Consider the following 20,462-nt stretch of genomic DNA (forward strand, 5'->3'; position numbering starts at 1 on the left):
AAAGGGACTGGAGGATATTGGTTATGAAGAAAGGTTACGAGCACTGAACTTATTCTCTCTGGAGAAGAGACGCTTGAGAGGGGATATGATTTCAACGAACGGCGCATGCGCCATCCCCTGGATGCTCCCAGTGCGCATTCTCAGAATCACATCGTAATGAACGCCTAAGATACGTTGAATCACTGAACGTAACCTACGCCCACCCCTTTTCACGTAGTACTACGTAAACGACGTAAAATAGGACGGCTGTCTTGTCGTCCATACCTTTGCATGGGATGCGCCTCCTTTAGGTGGAATAACTTTATGCCGGACGTACGCCTTACGTAAACGGCGTATATTACTGCGGCGGGCGCAATTACGTTCGTGAATCAGCGAATCTCAGTCATTTGCATATTCTACACGTAAATCAATGGGAGCGCCCCTTGCGGCCAGCGTAAATATGCGCCCAGGATACGACGGCGTAGGACACTTACGTCGGTCGGAGGAAGCCAAATTTCAGGCTTATTTTGCATTAAGAACCCAGCGCATAGATACGACGGCGCATCTGTGCACTTATGTGGCGTATCTCGAGATACGCCACGTAAGTGTTACCTAAATCCAGGCCATTGTTTGAAAAATAAATTATTAATTTATTGAAGTGTGTATACTCACCATGAACAAGAACAGGGAATAGTTTGAGCATCTGTCAGGTTTTTCTTGCTGTCTGTGTCTATGTTGGAGAGACTTCCCTTCACTTTCTGTCAGGACAGGAAATGGTGGCAATTCTCTCAGTTGGAGACAAAAAATGGAGGAAGGGTTAGAGTTTCTGATAATGCCATCTGGGCCTTGCGTTGGTGACATACACACCCCATTTCTTGTAAGGTTGTCATGGGGATAAGAAATATGGGAAAATCTTGCCAACTTATTCTATTCTACCAAAAAAAAAATAAGGCTAGGGTTAGGCTTTATGTTTACCCTGTGTTATACATACAAAGATAAATACATGTTACTTTATCATAGTTTAAAGTGATACTAAAGTAAAATGTAAAAAAAAAAAAAATAACAATCATGTTATACCTACTCTGTGCAATGAAGGTAAAAAAAAAACTTCTGCCTTTAGAACCACTTAAATATGTTGCTGCTGAGGCACAGGAACTCAGCAGGAGATACCAGGGATGGCCCACATATGCTGATTAAAACAAACTTGGCTTATCATCAGCATCACACAATGATTTATTGCCTGACCCACACAGAGACATTTTAATTATGCTGATCTTAATTTCTGCTCATGATCATGCAATATAATGCCAACATCTACTGCGAGTAGACCAATTTGTACATATTTCTTCTGGTGTTGTTTCTGCTTTTACAGCATACAAGACTGATGTAAAAAGTCTCCTGGACTTTAAATCCCTTTTTACAATAAAGTTTACATTAGAGAGCTTTGCTAATTATTTATTTTTTTAAAGATAAAACAATTCTTTCCTGTACAATCAGACAGATCATCTTGAAGATAGACTTGTCGTGGGCAGAAAGGGTTCTCAAGCATAATAAATAGGTCAAAAGCAGCCTGGGATCCAGGAACTTTAGAAATCAAGTCAAATTAAAATACTTAAATCAAACAATTATTTTTAGCTTTTACATTTGCCAAGGTTGTCAGGGTTGATTTTCGTGACATTTTAACGTTTTGGTAATGTGGAAACCGATGTAAGTAATTATTTGGCACAAAAACAGGGAATGGGTAGACAAATTGCAGTATGTAGTACATTTATGTATTTAATGAAAGAAGGAGTAACGTATAGCAACCAGTCAGAATTCATATTTCAGTGACCCTAGTAAAAAAAAAAAATTGTTGCTGTAGTTTACTTTAAGTAGGTCTTTAGCTTGGCAATGTGTAGTGTTTTTTTTTAATACGGTAAGCCTATTAACCACTTCAGCCCCAGACCATTTACCTCTACGGCTGCGCGCGTCTGCAAAGCGGGAAATTTAAAGTGACGTAAATATACGTCACTTTGCCCAGCCGTGCCATTCTTTCCGACGTATAAGTACAGGAGCCGGTCGTTAACCATTTAATTGACTACTGTACAGTAATTAGTATTAATGGTTTCTACTCATTTAATCATAACCATTACTATGTCACCATTAACTCGATATGACAGCATGATGGTGGGATGAAGCAAAACATAACTGTTAATCACTGAAAAATAACGACTACTTTTATTATCACTACTGTATGCCAGTGGTGTGTTAACAAAAACTTTTTAAAGATGAACTATAGGAACAATAAACCCTTTTTAAAGTTTGGAGTAAAAAAGTGTTAAGCCCCGTACACAGGAAAACTGCCAAGAGAGCTTTGGCCTGGGAAAACTGGCCGTGTGTATGCTTCCTCGCATTTTTCAACAGAACATGCTCTCTATTTTTCCGCCGGGATTCCCGGCGGTTTGAAACCCGGCAGTTTTCCTATGGGGAAACACTGCGAGGGAGCATACACACGCCAAAGCTCTCCCCACAGTTTTCCAGACGGGAAACCTCTCGTGTGTACACAGGGAAAGTTACTGAGCAGATTCTCGGTTTTCCCATCGGGATTCCCGGAGGACTTTATACCGTCGGTCAGGATTTAATGCTATATACGTTCTGACTGGGGAGATTTTCCCTCACTTTCTGTTTGGGTGATCATCCAGTAAGCAAAACCCAAACAGGGACAGAGACAGCTAAAAAAAAGTACAGAGGTTCTAGTCCTTCCCATTCGACTATAAAAAGAAATGATATTTCTGCTGTCTACTGATGTGCTTGTTGGAGGAATCTCTCCCAATTCCCATCTCAGTGACTACACAGGAAAGTGAGGGCAACGTTTTCCGATAGGGTTAAAGACAGCAATACATAGTTGTGGGATTGTATAAACAGTGGCATTATTTAAGCCAGGGCTTTGAGCTTATGTACAAAACCAATTGCTCCAGACCAATCATCTCTTACTACTTTGACTATGCATCCAGCCAATAGACCCACTTGATTTTCTCCGATACTTAAATCCCCATACCTCACAACCAATAAGCTGTTTCTAACTGCTTTCAACTGCATCACCACCATTTACTTTGTATTGTAGGTTGATTTAGTTTTTTTTTATACCATAAGAGGAGCTTTAGCCACTCAAAATGATGTAAATGGAGAAAGATTTTGATTATACAGCTACTCCTAGAGATGTCAGACACTGAAGATTTTTAAATGCTTTTCTTTGCAGGCTTTTTTTTAGCAACAGAGTAACTTTAAGGCGATAGAATCACACATTAAAAATGTGTATTATGCCTGGTATAGGCCCTTTAATTTAAAAGATGACAGAGCCATGCAAATTTACTGTCTTTATTTAGGTTGTATAAAAGTTTTAAAAGCTGCTATTAAGGGAAGTAGAAAGATACTGAAAATCCAGAACACTGTCACATACAATAAGCAAGTCAGATAGTAGTGTTGGCATCAGATGTGACAAATAAGTTGATGCACAATGACAAGAGTTTCACGAGTAATTGAATTTTAGAAAGTAGTTCAGCAGTTGGTGCAGATAATCTATTAATGCACAGTAAATTGACTTGTATGTTGGATGCTGTCCACATTTCAAATGTACAGACTATTTTATATATACATTTTTCTGAGAAGTTCTATCAGTTCAAATAAAAAGGAACATTCTATTCACAGTGGTTCCATGTATTGTTATGCAATATGCACATTGCAAATAGATTTAATTTGAGAATGTTCTAATCCAAGTTTTTTATATCTCATAGCTTTAGCCATTTGATGTTGAATCGTGTTTTGTGAAAAGAAAAACACAGTTCCATACATTTTCTACTCCTATTGCAAAGCATTATCTATGACTGTATACATGATTGTTTTTATTGCTTTTTTAAGCTTCATTTTACTTTTTTTTATATCTAAAAATATACTCACTGAGGCTTTCTCTGGGCATATATGTAATGATATAACGGTAATAGATTTAATTATTTCATATGATCATTTGCTTAAAATATTTTTTGGAGATGGGTAGTTAGTGCAATACATTTTTGAAAGGTGTGATTCTTTAACTTAAACAATTATTATAAAAGTGGTTGTGTTTTTATGTTTATGGTTGGCGTTTGGATTATGGCTGAACAAGCAGATCACCTTTTTAGTGAGTGAAAAATTTATATATCGCTACACATGCGAACTGAATCGCCTCTGGGCGCTTGTTTGAGCACTTCTCCCTTGAGCTCAGAAGAGGTGGGTTTTGATCTTTCTCCTAAAGGCCAAGTGGTTCTCCTCCAAACGAATGGAGGTTGGCAAAGTGTTCCAAAGTCGAGGGCCTTGGACAGCAAATCTTCTTTCTCCTTTGGACTTGTATCTGGTTTTGGGCATTTGGAGTACATTTTGGTTGGAGGATCGCAGAGCGCGATTGGGATTGTAGGCTTTTATTTTGTCGCATAGGTATTGGGGGGCATTTCCCCAAATACATTTATGCGTTAGACAGAGTGCTTTGAAAGTGATTCTGTCTTTCACTGGTAGCCAGTGAAGGCTTCTCAGTGATGGGGAGATTGATTCCCATGGTTTTTTCCCAGTCACCAGACGCGCGGCCGTGTTCTGAACGACCTGCAGGCGCGTGATTTGGTACTTTGGGAGTCCGAGATAGAGGGCATTTGCATAGTCCAGCCTGGAGTTAACAATTGTTCCCACCACGACTGCTATGTCTTCTTTAGGAATAAATGGGATTAGTCTGCGTAATAAGCGTAGCAGATGGTGTGATCCGCTGACTACTGACCCTATTTTGTGCATCCATTGTCATGTGGGTGTCAAAGAAGACCCCGAGACTTTTGACTTTGGTGCTAGGGGTGATGATTTTTCTTAGAATGGGCGGAGGTTGTTGCCAGTTGATTTTAGGTGAAACCTCATGCAACAATGCTTTATGGCTAGGGTCACGATTAATCTGCAAATTAAATTATCAAGTAAACAAATGATTAGAATGTATTTTCTAGAGTAGGACTATTTCGTGGAAATGATTGATTATTTATCTCCTTGGACTGTTATATTGTATCTTCAAGTCCCTAATTAAAGGGGTTGTAAAGGTTCGTTTTTTATTTTCTAAATAGGTTACTTTAAGCTACTGCATTGTTGGTTCACTTCGATTTTCCTTTGATTTCCCTTCTAAATGTTTTTTTTCTTTTTATGAATTTCTCACTTCCTGTTTCTCCTCAGTAAGCTTGCCCCCATCATCCAAGCCATTCTGGCTGGGGGTTAGTCAGCCAGAACAGCTTACTGAGGAGGAACAGGAAGTGAGAAATTAAGACAAATAAAACAAAGAAAAAAAACATTTAGAAGGGAAATCGAAGGAAAAGGTTAGTGAACCAACAATGCACTAGCTCAAAGGAACCTACATGTATTTAGAAAAAAAAAACCACAAACCTTTACATCCCCTTTAATATGTATGAACAGTCTAGAACTTTAAACCTGTAGAGAAATTGTGCGGAAACCTCTAAATAACTCCAATGACTCTCACTTCTTCTACTTTGCCTTACCTAACCAACCCTTGTGACACTATTTCACTGACACCAAACATGGGGTACATTTTATCCCAGTGACACCAGTGATGGGACACTATTCCTCCTACTGACAGAAATTATGTGCCATGATTCTCACCACAGACACAATCGATATTGCACAATTTCTCCCACTGACACATTCTGAAAATTAATACGTTTTCTCTCAAACCTTTGCACCCTTATGGATCAGAGAAGTTTTAAAATTTCTGCTATGAGTCTGCCTATTTGGCAATAACTTTGTAACTATTTGAAATTTAAAAGACATATATGCATTTTATTATTTAGGTCATGCAAAAAAAAAATTCTTATACAGAAAAGAAGCATATAAAGCAAATATACAGGGAGTGCAGAATTATTAGGCAAGTTGTATTTTTGAGGATTAATTTTATTATTGAACAACAACCATGTTCTCAATGAACCCAAAAAACTCATTAATATCAAAGCTGAATATTTTTGGAAGTAGTTTTTAGTTTGTTTTTAGTTTTAGCTATTTTAGGGGGATATCTGTGTGTGCAGGTGACTATTACTGTACATAATTATTAGGCAACTTAACAAAAAATAAATATATACCCATTTCAATTATTTATTTTTACCAGTGAAACCAATATAACATCTCAACATTCACAAATATACATTTCTGACATTCAAAAACAAAACAAAAACAAATCAGTGACCAATATAGCCACCTTTCTTTGCAAGGACACTCAAAAGCCTGCCATCCATGGATTCTGTCAGTGTTTTGATCTGTTCACCATCAACATTGCGTGCAGCAGCAACCACAGCCTCCCAGACACTGTTCAGAGAGGTGTACTGTTTTCCCTCCTTGTAAATCTCACATTTGATGACTGACCACAGGTTCTCAATGGGGTTCAGATCAGGTGAACAAGGAGGCCATGTCATGAGTTTTTCTTCTTTTATACCCTTTCTTGCCAGCCACGCTGTGGAGTACTTGGACGCGTGTGATGGAGCATTGTCCTGCATGAAAATCATGTTTTTCTTGAAGGATGCAGACTTCTTCCTGTACCACTGCTTGAAGAAGGTGTCTTCCAGAAACTGGCAGTAGGACTGGGAGTTGAGCTTGACTCCATCCTCAACCCGAAAAGGCCCCACAAGCTCATCTTTGATGATACCAGCCCAAACCAGTACTCCACCTCCACCTTGCTGGCGTCTGAGTCGGACTGGAGCTCTCTGCCCTTTACCAATCCAGCCACGGGCCCATCCATCTGGCCCATCAAGACTCACTCTCATTTCATCAGTCCATAAAACCTTAGAAAAATCAGTCTTGAGATATTTCTTGGCCCAGTCTTGACGTTTCAGCTTGTGTGTCTTGTTCAGTGGTGGTCGTCTTTCAGCCTTTCTTACCTTGGCCATGTCTCTGAGTATTGCACACCTTATGCTTTTGGGCACTCCAGTGATGTTGCAGCTCTGAAATATGGCCAAACTGGTGGCAAGTGACATCTTGGCAGCTGCACGCTTGACTTTTCTCAGTTCATGGGCAGTTATTTTGCACCTTGGTTTTTCCACACGCTTCTTGCGACCCTGTTGACTATTTTGAATGAAACGCTTGATTGTTCGATGATCACGCTTCAGAAGCTTTGCAATTTTAAGAGTGCTGCATCCCTCTGCAAGATATCTCACTATTTTTGACTTTTCTGAGCCTGTCAAGTCCTTATTTTGACACATAATTCTGCACTCCCTGTATACCTAATACAGCATTTAATATATCCATAAAACACCTAAGAGCACTATACCATATAAGAAAACTGTGTCAAAAATCATATAAAAAATGTGTTAAAAAATCCATTAAATCTACCCAAACATGAACGCAACCAAAAGTGCCCACTTGTTTCTTCAACATGTGAAAAAATCCACTCCACAAATGTGAACACCTCCACTTTAAACTGGAAATTTACTACAGTCTCTGATTTAATCATTAACAGTCCCCAGGCTGCAGACTTATAGAAAATAGAGTTTTAACCACTTAAGCCCCAGACCAATATGCTGCTAAATGCCCAGAGGCGTTTTTACAATTCGGCACTGCGTCGCTTTAACAGACAATTGCGCTGTCGTGCGACGTGGCTCCCAAACAAAATTTGCGTCCTTTTCTTCCCACAAATAGAGCTTTCTTTTGATGGTATTTGATTGCCTCTGCGATTTTTATTTTTTGCGCTATAAACAAAAATAGAGAGACATTTTTGAAAAAAAATCTATATTTTTTACTTTTTGTTATAAGAAAAATTTAATAAACTAAATTTTAGTCAAACATTTAGGCCAAAATGTATTCAGTCACATGTCTTTAGTAAAAAAAAATCGCAATAAAAAAAAATTAGCTTCCTAGCGGCAACAGTGACACTAATACAGCGATCAGAAAAATGATCGCTTAGTGACACTGGCAATAGGGAGTGAAAGGGTTAACTAGGGCGGTGATCAAGGGGTTATAACTTTATTATTGGGGGTACGGGGGCTACCCTGGACCTAACACTAACTGGCTGTCACACTAACTGTCACACTGACACTAAATGCAATGATCAGTACATATATGATCACTGCATTCAGTGACAGTGTGACAGGGGGGTGGTGATCAGAAGGGGTTAAATGTGCCTATGTGTACTGGTGTCAGTGTAGTGTTAGGTGCGACTTACTGTGACTCTTCTCTCATCTCGGCGGTTTGAAAATACCGCCGAGATGAGAGCTGCATCACTTCCTCTGCCTATGTTTACATTTTACAGGCAGAGGAAGTGACACGGCGGCGGCTCACAGGATTGGCTGGAAGCGATCACGAGGGGACGGACAGAAACGAACAGCCGCCCCCTCGAGTCGGATCGCTCCCGGAGGTAAGCCGCCCGCCGCACACAGCGGAGGGGGTCCCGATCGGACCCCCGACCCGCTAGAAGGCAGGGACGTATATATACGCCCATCTGCCTGTACGTGCCATTCTGTGGACGTAAATAGTCGTGCGGCGTTAAGTGGTTAAAGTATATAATTTCAAAATATAGTTAAAGTAATTGTAAGCTCACATTTAAAAAAAAAATTAAACATGTTTAACTTGCCTCCTCTGTACAGTAGGTTTTGCATAGAGCAGCCTGGATCCTCCTCTTCTCATGTCCCTCTTTGCTGCTCCTGGCCCCTCTCTCCTATCGATTGCCCCCACAGTCAGAAGCTTCCTATGGGGGCACTTGAGCTGAGTCACAGCCCCATGTGTCCATTCAGACATGGAGCCCCACCTGTGACTCCCCTGATTGGAAGAAAAATGCCATGATTTTAAGTTAGAGTAGATTATAAGCCTCAAACCATCCATGAGGCCTTACAGTAGACATTGTCCTCTAGTAACTAATCATTACAGACCCTACAAACTTATTGTGAAATAAGTCATGGGTACTAATCCAAAATATATTGCAGTAGCTTTGTATAGGCACATGATCGAAAGCTGATTTTTGAGTGGCATCTAACATATCCATCCTACAATGATACACCCCCTACCCTAGCTCAGCATTTACACATTATGCAAATTGGATTTCACAGGTCACGTTAAAATCTGGCAACTGAACAAAATCATGTAAATACACGGGGCAATGTTTTTGCAATAAAGCAAGGCTATATGCAACAGAGAATGCATTTTTGATATTACCAAATTTTTTATTATGCTTATGATAGTAGTAAATGTTAGTTCAACAGTCAGTATTGTTAAATGCAGATTGCTAACTGCTTGATGTGTCATGCATAATTTACCACTCGGAACAATAAAACGAAATACTAAGCGTGTATAATATGGCAAAAATCAATACAACATTTACATGTCAGAAACCACCATATATCTGTGTCCATGGTAACAGCTTGGCAAACGCATTTACAAGAGCATAGTAAGCCAAAGTAGATTGTATCTGCCTGCTAACTTAAAGCCCCATACACATAGGCTGAATGGTGGGCAACATCGCTCGGTTCAATAAAAACCAGCTGACATTTGGCCATTGTATGTCAGCTGGTCCGACAGAAGCCGACCATTTGGCTGGCTTCTATCGGACAAGCTATGCTGGAAAATCAGCCAATGGCTGAGAGCGCTAATTGGAGTGTTCTGGCGGGGAAACCGCCCCCCTGTCAGAACACAACAGCTTAGTGGGGGAGATCGCTATACTAATGTCGGATCATTAGTACAGCTGCTTTCGGCCGGAGATGACAGTTTTTTTATTCAGTTCAACCCATTGGGTTGAACTGAAAAAACTCATTGTGTGTATCAAGCCTCGTACACACGACCGAGGAACTCGACGGGCGAAACACTCGTTTTCCTCGTCGAGTTCTTGTTAGGCTGTCGAGGAACTCGACAGGGCAAGTTTCTCCATTCCCGTCGAGGGAAAAAGAAGACATGCTCTCCTTTTGGCTCGTCGAGTTTCTCGACAGTTTCCTCGACGAAAAATGTACACACAACCGGTTCCTCGGCAAAAAAATATCTCCCTGCAAGTTTCTTGCTGGTTTTTGCCGAGAAACTCGGTCGTGTGAAAGAGGCCTGAGGCTTTAGGCTTGACCTAAAATAGGCAAGTTATACTAAGGCAGAGGTTTATGCCTTAGTACACTGCTTTGACATTAGCATGATGTCCAGTAGGCTCCACCATGGTGCTTTGCTCTTAGCCTTACTTTTACCTTTATTGTCCTGTCCCACTGTCAGTAAGGACGGGTTATGCAATGAAAAGCAACAGACATGTAAAGGCACTGCATCTTTATTTGACTGTCACATTTACCAACACACAGAGCTAGGCAGACCTCTGATATGATTATAGCCTTCTTATCTCCACACCTAAAATTATCAGCACTGCTGCAAATTGGCTTCGACCAACATCCTGACATGGAACTTTTTTAGGGCTAAGTGCAATTTGCTATTTCTCCTGACAGGGTAAGGATTGGGTTCAGTTAGTTACCAAGAGTCATGCTAGGGATGTGTGGTACAGGAGAAGAGATAGGGACTGAGGTAGGAGGTTGGGAATAGTTTACTGTTTTCTTTGCATTGACATATCTGAACAGGTTGAAGGCTTGCATTTAAGGTAAATGTAAGCCCTAACTAAATTACCTTAAAGGGTATTTGACTGTTTTATAAAAAATGAACAGTGAACTAACCGCAAATATCTTGGCCACCTTGCCAAACCCTACTGCACTTAACGATAGTGCTTTTTTGTAGTCCTGGTGTAGTGGTCTGTACATTGCCCTGGAGTGACCATCCATCATAATGTTCACAATGACAAGTCCTCGTTGATCAGTGCGACTGCGCTGACCAATTAGCAGTTGCTCCTCCTGGGACATCTTACTTCAACCACTACCTGCCCAGACTCCTTTAGTGAACACTACGTGGCCTCAGGCATATGAACTGACATGGAGTCTGTAATGACTGTCCTTTGGACACAGAGCATCAGCAATCGGTCACAGGGCCGCTGTGACTGGCCCTGTACCATGTGATCACTGTGTATAGTCACAGCAGATCACAAATGTAAACAGAAACCACAGGTTAATAATAATAATAATCACAGGTTATTGTATTGACTCTCATTCTCCTCAAAAAGAGAGCATATGTGAGGAGAGAGAGAGACAATGTGTGAGTTTTCTGTTGTTTTACAGTCAGATCAAACACAGTGTAGCCATCTACCGAGCCTGATTGCATACCACACCAATGTAACCACCACACCAGTGCACCATCAATGTCTCTGAATGTGCCCAGTGCACCATCAATATCTGTCATTGTTGTCAGTGCACCATCGAAATCTGTCACTAGTACACCATCAACATCTGTCAATTACCCCAGTGCACCATAAACATCTGTCTGTGTCCCCAGTGCACCATCAACACTACACAGTTACACAGGGACACATAGGGGCCATCACAGCGGTATTCAGGAACTACTTTGGAGCCATCCACTGAGTTGGGGGTTACCTTATTGAAGGTCCCGATAGCGCCATATCCTGACTGCTGAACTCAAACAGGATTATTGGAATTTGGACACCGTTGCCCACAGGTTATCCCTAGGACCTGCATCTACCATTTTCAAGTTCAAGTTGGGGATTGGATTGATGCTTCTGATATCCTCATATCTACAAATTGTTTCTATTAGTTTTCTTATATGGAACCATTTACATTGAGTTAAAATCATTTTTACTGCACTCACCCCTGTTTGTTACCCCTGATGAAGGTTGTATATCGGAAACGCATCGGGTACCAGGGATCATCACTCATAGGAGAGTTTCAGTGTCATTCTTTTGTTTCTTTTGTTTTTTGTTATATGTTTTGTTGATGCCCGTATTGTTACGTACATGAGCAACAGTCATCTTGGTTTATGTTTTTAAACTTTTGTACGTATGTCTCTCAACATTTTCTGTCCAAATAAATATTGTTTCTACATATATACCAGTGTCTGGCTTCTAAAGTCCCATCTCAGGGGGAACTTACTGTATGTTCAACATCTGTCAGTGTCCCCAGTGCACCATCAACATCTGTCGGTGTCCCTAGTGCACCATCAAACATCTGTCGGTGTCCCTGTGCACCATCAACATCTGTCATAGTGTGCCACTGTTACACCAGTATCTGATCACCATCATATCAGTACAGTGACACCAGAGCCAGGAAGACCAGAAAGCCACATCCCAAAGATTTTACATCTGTAAAGAAGCATTTACATCCTTACCATGACAGATTAGGCAGCAAGAAGATCTCACTGTCTGATTTGGATTCTGAGTTCCAACCGTTAAGAACCGTGGGGTCAGTAACAAAATAGAGAAGGAAAGGGCACCTCCAAAAGAATGAGGCATTTTAAAGAGCGGCAGGCAACCACCAGCAGTGCTGTAACATCTTTATGAAGTGGTTGAGCACCAGCTGCACAGTACATCCAAATGATAGGCAAGGTATGAGTGGAGTTTCACATCAGTCACAAAGATTAGAACCCATACTAGTGTCCCAAAGGTGCTTTTAAATCCCGTATGGCTTCCCTCTAATTCAGCAGCACCTATAATCCCACCATTTACAGTGCAGACAAGTCCTCAGATAGTAACTGAAAATGTATGTCAATATATCTTTTTTATTTATTAATAAATTATTTATTAATAATTGATTTGCTAATTATTTATTGAATCTATGCAAGTGCAATCTATATGTGCAATAATATATTGGCAATAATTCAAATTCATTTTATGTATACCCATTTCAATGGAAACCTGTCACCGTGAACATTTTTTATTTACCTTGGAATTACACTGAATATGGAATGCACAATACAAAAAAAAAAAAAAGTTCACTCCTACTTATCTACACACCCTATTCACTATATGCCACTCTATTCCTCCATTATTTCCAGGTCACACTATGTAATGATCACAAGGTTTCTACACTTCAATGAATAATTCCTGTGCTCTCCTCAAAATCATCATGCTTATGACAAGCTGTACAAATTCAGCCACTCGTAAATTTCTTCCCCAAAAAAATGTTTTGAAATGTATATTCCCAAAATAAATATTTGTGTTAATGAGTCGCTCATCCATTTTCCCAGCAGACTGGGCATCAAACTGTATATCCATAGTAAATGGGCCAGATACAGGTGAAATAATAAACATTTTATGAGAGGGCCCAGGACGTATGGAAATCACACTTAGGCCGTGTACACACGGTCGGACAAAACCGATGAGAATGGACCGAGGTTCAGTTTTATCGGTCCAAACCGACCGTGTGTATAGCGCATCGGTCTGTTGTCCTTCGGTCCAAAATTTTAAAACATGCTTTAAAATCGAACCGATGGCCCGCTGCCCGATTGGTCCAAACCGATGGTTAGTACAGAAAGCATTGGTTCAAATCCCGCGCATGCTCAGAATCAAGTCGACACATGCTTGGAAGCATTGAACTTTGTTTTATTCAGCACATCGTGTGTTTGACGTCACCGCGTTTTGACCCGATCGGTTTTTGGAACGAAGGTGTGTACGCACATCAGACCATCAGGCAGGGGCGTAACTAGAAATCACAGGGCCCCATAGCAAAATGTTGTATGGGCCCCCCCCCTCCAAAAAAAAAAAATTAACTAATGCCATTGAACAACACATTACTACACTCATGTGGCACAGTACCCAAGCAACAGCTTATATTAATTTTGAACAGCAAAAAACAAAAATGTAAATAACCATATAATAAATAAAATGCAAAATTCAAAGTATTGTCTGCACTACTTTTACTCTTTTATACTCACGATTTGTAAAGGGCAAACAAGGCAAACAAGGCAGTTTAAGAGGAAGATTAACAAGATGACAACCTTGTAAGGGAAGGAATAAATTAGGTTTTACATTCTAATCTATGCACTTTAACTTGGCATTAAAATCTTCATTCTCACTGATCACCAATGTAAGGGACATTCTTCTCACTGATCACCAATGTAAGGAACATTCTTCCCACTGATCACCAATGTAAGGAACATTCTTCTCACTGATCACCAATGTAAGGAACATTCTTCCCACTGATCACCATTGTAAGGAACATTCTTCTCACTGATCACCAATGTAAGGAACATTCTTCCCACTGATCACCAATGTAAGGAACATTCTTCCCACTGATCACCAATGTAAGGGACATTCTTCCCACTGATCACCAATGTAAGGGACATTCTTCTCTCTGATCACCAATGTAAGAACATTCTTCTCACCGATCACCAATGTAAGAGACATTCTTCCCACTGATCACCAATGTAAGGAACATTCTTCCCACTGATCACCAATGTAAGGAACATTCTTCCCACTGATCACCAATGTAAGGGAACATTCTTCTCACTGACCACCAATGTAAGGAACATTCTTCCCACTGATCAGCCAATGTAAGGGACATTCTTCTCACTGATCACCAATGTAAGGGACATTCTTCTCACTGATCACCAATGTAAGGAACATTCTTCTCACTGATCACCAATGTAAGGGACATTCTTCTCACTGATCACCAATGTAAGGAACATTCTTCCCACTGATCACCAATGTAAGGAACATTCTTCTCACTGATCACCAATGTAAGAACATTCTTCCCACTGATCACCAATGTAAGGAACATTCTTCCCACTGATCACCAATGTAAGGAACATTCTTCCCACTGATCACCAATGTAAGGGACATTCTTCCCACTGATCACCAATGTAAGGAACATTCTTCCCACTGATCACCAATGTAAGGGACATTCTCTCACTGATCACCAATGTAAGGAGCATTCTTCCCACTGATCACCAATGTAAGGGACATTCTTCTCACTGATCACCAATGTAAGGGACATTCTTCTCACTGATCACCAATGTAAGGGACATTCTCCCACTGATCACCAATGTAAGGAGTATTCTTCCCACTGATCACCAATGTAAGGAACATTCTTCTCACTGATCACCAATGTAAGGAACATTCTTCCCACTGATCACCAATGTAAGGAACATTCTTCTCACTGATCACCAATGTAAGGAACATTCTTCCCACTGATCACCAATGTAAGGGACATTCTTCTCACTGATCACCAATGTAAGGGACATTCTTCCCACTGATCACCAATGTAAGGGACATTCTTCTCACTGATCACCAATGTAAGGGACATTCTTCTCACTGATCACCAATGTAAGGCGCTTTACCGTAATTTCTGTGGAGAATTTGGCCGATAGTGGGGCGCTTTTAACCCCCGCTAGAGTCCGAAAAAGTGATAAAACAACCCGCAAAGTGCCCGCTGCATTTCAATGGGCACCACTCCAAAGATGCTGCTTGCAGGAAATTTTTTAACGTCCTGCCAGTGAATCGCCTCAGTGTGAAAGTACTCAGGCTTTCACATTTACACTACAGGGGAGACGTTTTACAGGCGTATTTTTATCCCAAAAGCGCATGAAAAATTTCCCAGTGTGAAAGGGGACTTGGGAAAATCACTCAGTGTATACATTATATATATATATATATATATATAATATATTATATAACACTCACTTAGCCCAGTTCACACAGACAGCGGGAATGAAATGAGTTCAGCTAAACTCACACAATTTCATGCCGCATGTCAGTGCAAGTTTGGCGGGCGATTTCGGAGACATCTGTGGGGGGTCGCTGCACAGATTTCTATGGAAATTGCACCCAGAAGTCACTAAAAGTTGTACAGAAACTACTTTTGGGAATCGGTGTGGTGCCACAAATGGGCATCGCACTGATTCAGGTAGTTGCCATTGCCATGCGATTTGACATGTCAAATCGCATGGCAAATTGCTCCAATGTGAACCAGGGCCAAGTGCTATTCCCTATATAACACTGATATCTATACACTGTGTGCATTGAGTGGCATTCAGTGTACCAGATATCAGTGTGCACTAGTGAATAGCACCTGCCCTGTCCTGCCACCTGGTAAATAGGCACACAGCACAGGGCAAGAAGGAAGGAACCAGGCAGTAACACTCAGCATGGCTCTTATAACAGCACAGACACAGTAACTGCAGTGATTTCATTATCACACTGACCTGCTGCTGCACACAAGGCAGGTCAATGTGGATTCAGGGGTTGTTTCAGAGTCTATGTCTCGGGAGGGGCACTGCCAGAAAATAAGGTGTACTGTACGCATATTGTGCAATAGCCAGCAAAGGCACACGTGCTGATTGGCCAGAGGGGGAGCCAATAAGCGGGTCCAGCAGACGTGATGTCCGCCGGCCACCTGCAATCTCTCCCCACAGAGGTAGAACAGCGGTCTGCTGATGTAAACAAGCAGATCGCTGTTCTGTCAGAGATGAACAGAGTGATCTTGTGTTCCTGCTAACCTGGAACACGGATCACTCTGTTCATCTAGTGAGTCCATCCCCACACAGTAGCAAGCACACCTAGGGACACAGTTAACTCTTTGATCACCCTTGATGTTAACTCTTCCCAGCCAGTTTCAGTAAAGTGACAGTGCATATTTGTTAGCACTGATCACTGTATCGTGTAACTGGTCCCCAAAAAGTGTCAGGTGTCCGATCTGTCCGCCATCATGTTGTAGTCCCACTAAAAAATTACTGATGGCCGCCATTACTAGTAAAATATAAATAAAACTACCATAAATATATCCCCTATTTTGTAGATGCAATAACTTTTGTGCAAACCAATCAATATACATCATTTATTTGATTTTTTTTACCAAAAATATGTAGCAAAATACATATTGGCCTAAATTGAGGAAGACATTTTTTTTAATAGCAAAAAGTAAAAAAAAAATATCAGTTTGTTTATATTGCAAAAAATAAAATATCACGTAAAGTGCTATTAGGGGAAAAAAGGACATACATTTTACTTGGGTACAGCGTTGCACGGCACGCAATTGTCAGTCAGTCGCAGTATCGCAAAAAATGGCCTGTTCACGGGGGTAAAACTTCCCGGAGCTGAAGGGGTTTAGATTGAACAAAAGGCAGCATTTGTTTTTCAGAAATAATGGCAGTATGGCACACAATATTTTGCAATTTTACACAATCATTAATCCTTTTACTCACTTTTTTGGGGGGTGCTCTGGTGGGGGGAGGGGGCTCCCATGCAGGAGTAATGGAGATCACTGTCTGCACTGCAGCTGGCAGTATGATGACAGTGGCTCTGCAGGTGCTCTGCTGGGGCTCTCCTCCTCATCAGCAGTGGCTCCAGCCTCCGACGTGACTGACGTCACTGGTTGCTACACGCTAAGCGGCACAGGCGTTAGCAACCAGCGGCGCAGCTCCACCCACCTCCTCCCTCCAGCGCGGCATAATGACAGAGTCTCTCTCTCACCGCCGCTGATTATACCGATGTGAGAGAGAGACTCTGTCCGGGACTGCAGTCAGAGCCGACCCGGGCCCCCCCTCGGGCAGTGACCGACGGACCGAATGGTCAGTCCGCTCCTGCAGCTTGTCGGGAATCCGGCCCTGCCGGGCCCCCCTCGGCTGCGGGCCCCCCTCGGCTGCGGGCCCCATAGCGGCCGCGTGGGTCGCTATGGCGGTAGTTCCGCCACTGCCATCAGGCCACTTCAGCGGTGAACCGATGGAAATGGCCCGTCGGACCATTCTCATCGGTTTGGAACGACCGTGTGTACGCGGCCTAAGGATTATATTGGAACTGTTTATTGAAGAATTGCACATTGATCACAATAAATATATTTGGATTTCAGCCACCATTGTACTTTATCACTGTCATCATTCATTTCACTATTATTGTCATTTATTTTTCAATTAGATTAGGGACTATTTTAGAATGATTGATTTTAAGCCACTATTGGATTTCACCATTGTAATTTGTATACACTATATTGCTTTTTTATGCACAGAGGATGGAATAGCGCAAAATCATTTATTTATCCATTCATGCACGTGTAGCGCAGAGGATTATTATACTTTATTCATTATACTGTATATCATGTGTACGGACCACTTGCCTGTTTTCTCAGCTATGTTTCTGCCTGCTGAAGGGACTAACCATTTGCTTGCAAAACTGACCATGCCTCAGACTGCCGCCTAAACTGACCTGCGCAACCATGGCACACCTCAGGTCACTGTATATAGGGGAAGAACATTCGCAGAATTCAGACTCTGACTACAAACAATGTTCAAGGTGGGGGCAAAAGCAAAGGGCATGAACAGTATGATAAATAGACCAAATACACTTTCAGCAGTAGAGATGTAATAGGGAGGTGAAAACAACAATGACCCAATTATGAAAATAAATGAAAAGACCATCAATCAATGTCCAAATCGAGTATCAGTGGTCCATGGAGATGTGTAAAGGTTCATTTAGGGCAGGGGTCTCAAAACTGCGGCCGGGGCCGGATGTGGCCCTTTGTTTGCCTTTTACTGGCCCTCAAGGCACTATCTCAACAACTTACACCAGTGATGGGGCACCATTCCCCCTACTGACACCTTTTCTCTCATTAAAACCAATGATGGAGCACTGATGCTGGGGCATTTTCTACAACCACTAGCCACAGCCTGGCCCCACTAAGGCCTGAAGAACAGTAAACTAGCCCTTTGCTTAGAAAGTTTGGAGACCCCTGGTATAGGGATTCACACTTGAGCAGCGATTGCAGTATCTCCTGCAGGTACGGTCTGAGGTAATTCCCAACAATATCCATGTAAAGGCAAAAAGAGAAAGAGGAATAAGGGAAGTGTAGTGTGTGTGTAAGTACCGTGGAATAATTAAGCAATAGGTAATGCACTCACATACAAATACCCCGGTCACTGCATATCAGTAAATACTGTAATCTGTAGGATGTCCAGCGGAGCCCAAAAAAGAAAAGAGAGAGCACCACACCCGTGTATTATTTATTTACAGTTTAACACTTACAGACCGGAAGATTTTCCCCCTTAATGACCTGGACATTTTTTTGCTATCGTCACTGCGTCGCTTTAACTGACAATTGCGCTCTTGTGCGATGCTGCACCCAAACAAAATTGATGTATTTTCCCCCCAAAATAGAGCTTTCTTTTGGTGGTATTTGATCACCTCTGCGTTGTTTTGCGCGATAATCGATAAAAGAGCAACAATTTTGAAAAAAAACAAAACAATATTTTTTATTTTTTTGTTATAATAGATTAATAAAAAATAAAACATTTATTTCTTCATCAGTTTAGGCCAATATGTATTCTTCTACATATTTTTGTTAAAAAAATCCCAATAAGCGTATATTAATTGGTATGCGCAACAGTTATATCGTCTACAAAATAGGGGATAGATTTATGGCATTTTTATTATTTATTTATTTTTTACTAGTGATGGCTCTGATCTGTGATTTTTAGCGGGACTTCGACATTGCGGCGGACAGATTGGACACTTTTGACACTTTTTTGGGACCATTGACATTTATACAGCGAACAGTGCTATACAAATGCACTGATTACTATGTAAATGTCACTGGCAGGGAAGTGGTTAACACAAAGGGGGAAATCAAGGGGTTTATATGTGTCCCTGGGGAGGCATTTCTAACTGTGGGGGTATAGGACTGACTGGAGGAGGGGAGAGATCGCTGTTCCTAATCACTAGGAACAGCAGATCTCTCTCTCCTTCCCTGTCAGAACAGGGATCTGTCAATGTAAACAGACAGATTACCGTTCTGGCTCTCTTTCTCACAATTGCGGGTGGTCGGCGGACATAGTGGCAGCAGGCCACATGCATCGGGCCCTCCCACGCCATGCAGTGCCCCTGATATGGCTCTTAGGCCCCATACACACGGGAGGATTTATCCGCGGATACGGTCCAGCGGACCGTTTCCACGGATAAATCCTCTCGAGGATTTCAGCAGATTTTAATGCGATGGAGTGTGTGCCGAAATCCTCTGGCGATGACGTGTCGCGCCGTCGCCGCGATTATGACGCGGCGACGTGCGCGACGTTGTCATATAAGGAATTCCACGCATGCGTCGAATCATTACGACACATGCGGGGGATCCCTTCGGACGGATGGATCCGGTGAGTCTATACAGACCAGCGGATCCATCCGTTGGGATGGATTCCAGCAGATGGATTTGCTTGGCATGTCAGCAAATATTCGATCTGCTGGAATCCATCCCAGGGGATAAATATCCGCGGAAACAGATCCGCTGGAGTGTACACACCATAGGATCTATCCGCTGAAACCCATTTGCTGGGATTTTTCAGCGGATGGATTCTATGGTGTGTACGGGGCCTTAAAGGAGCCAACGTATACCTACGGTGATTTGCGGGAACGAGCCGACCTGCCGCAGTATAATGACGGTGACTGGTCGGCAAGTGGTTAATTACAACAGTTTACTTTTTATACTGATTACATGTGAGTGAAACACTGTTCATCTTTTTATCACACCTATTGTAATTAAATACTACATTGAGAGTGGGTACCATTCAGTAATTCTTGTCAAAAGTATTTACATGAAACTATGCAAGGAAAGACATTTATAAGGTTATGTTTTTATCACAAAAAATGGGACTTATAGTGTGACACGCTAAAT

Source organism: Rana temporaria, chromosome 1 (assembly GCF_905171775.1).
Source record: "Rana temporaria chromosome 1, aRanTem1.1, whole genome shotgun sequence".
Taxonomy (NCBI): domain Eukaryota; kingdom Metazoa; phylum Chordata; class Amphibia; order Anura; family Ranidae; genus Rana; species Rana temporaria.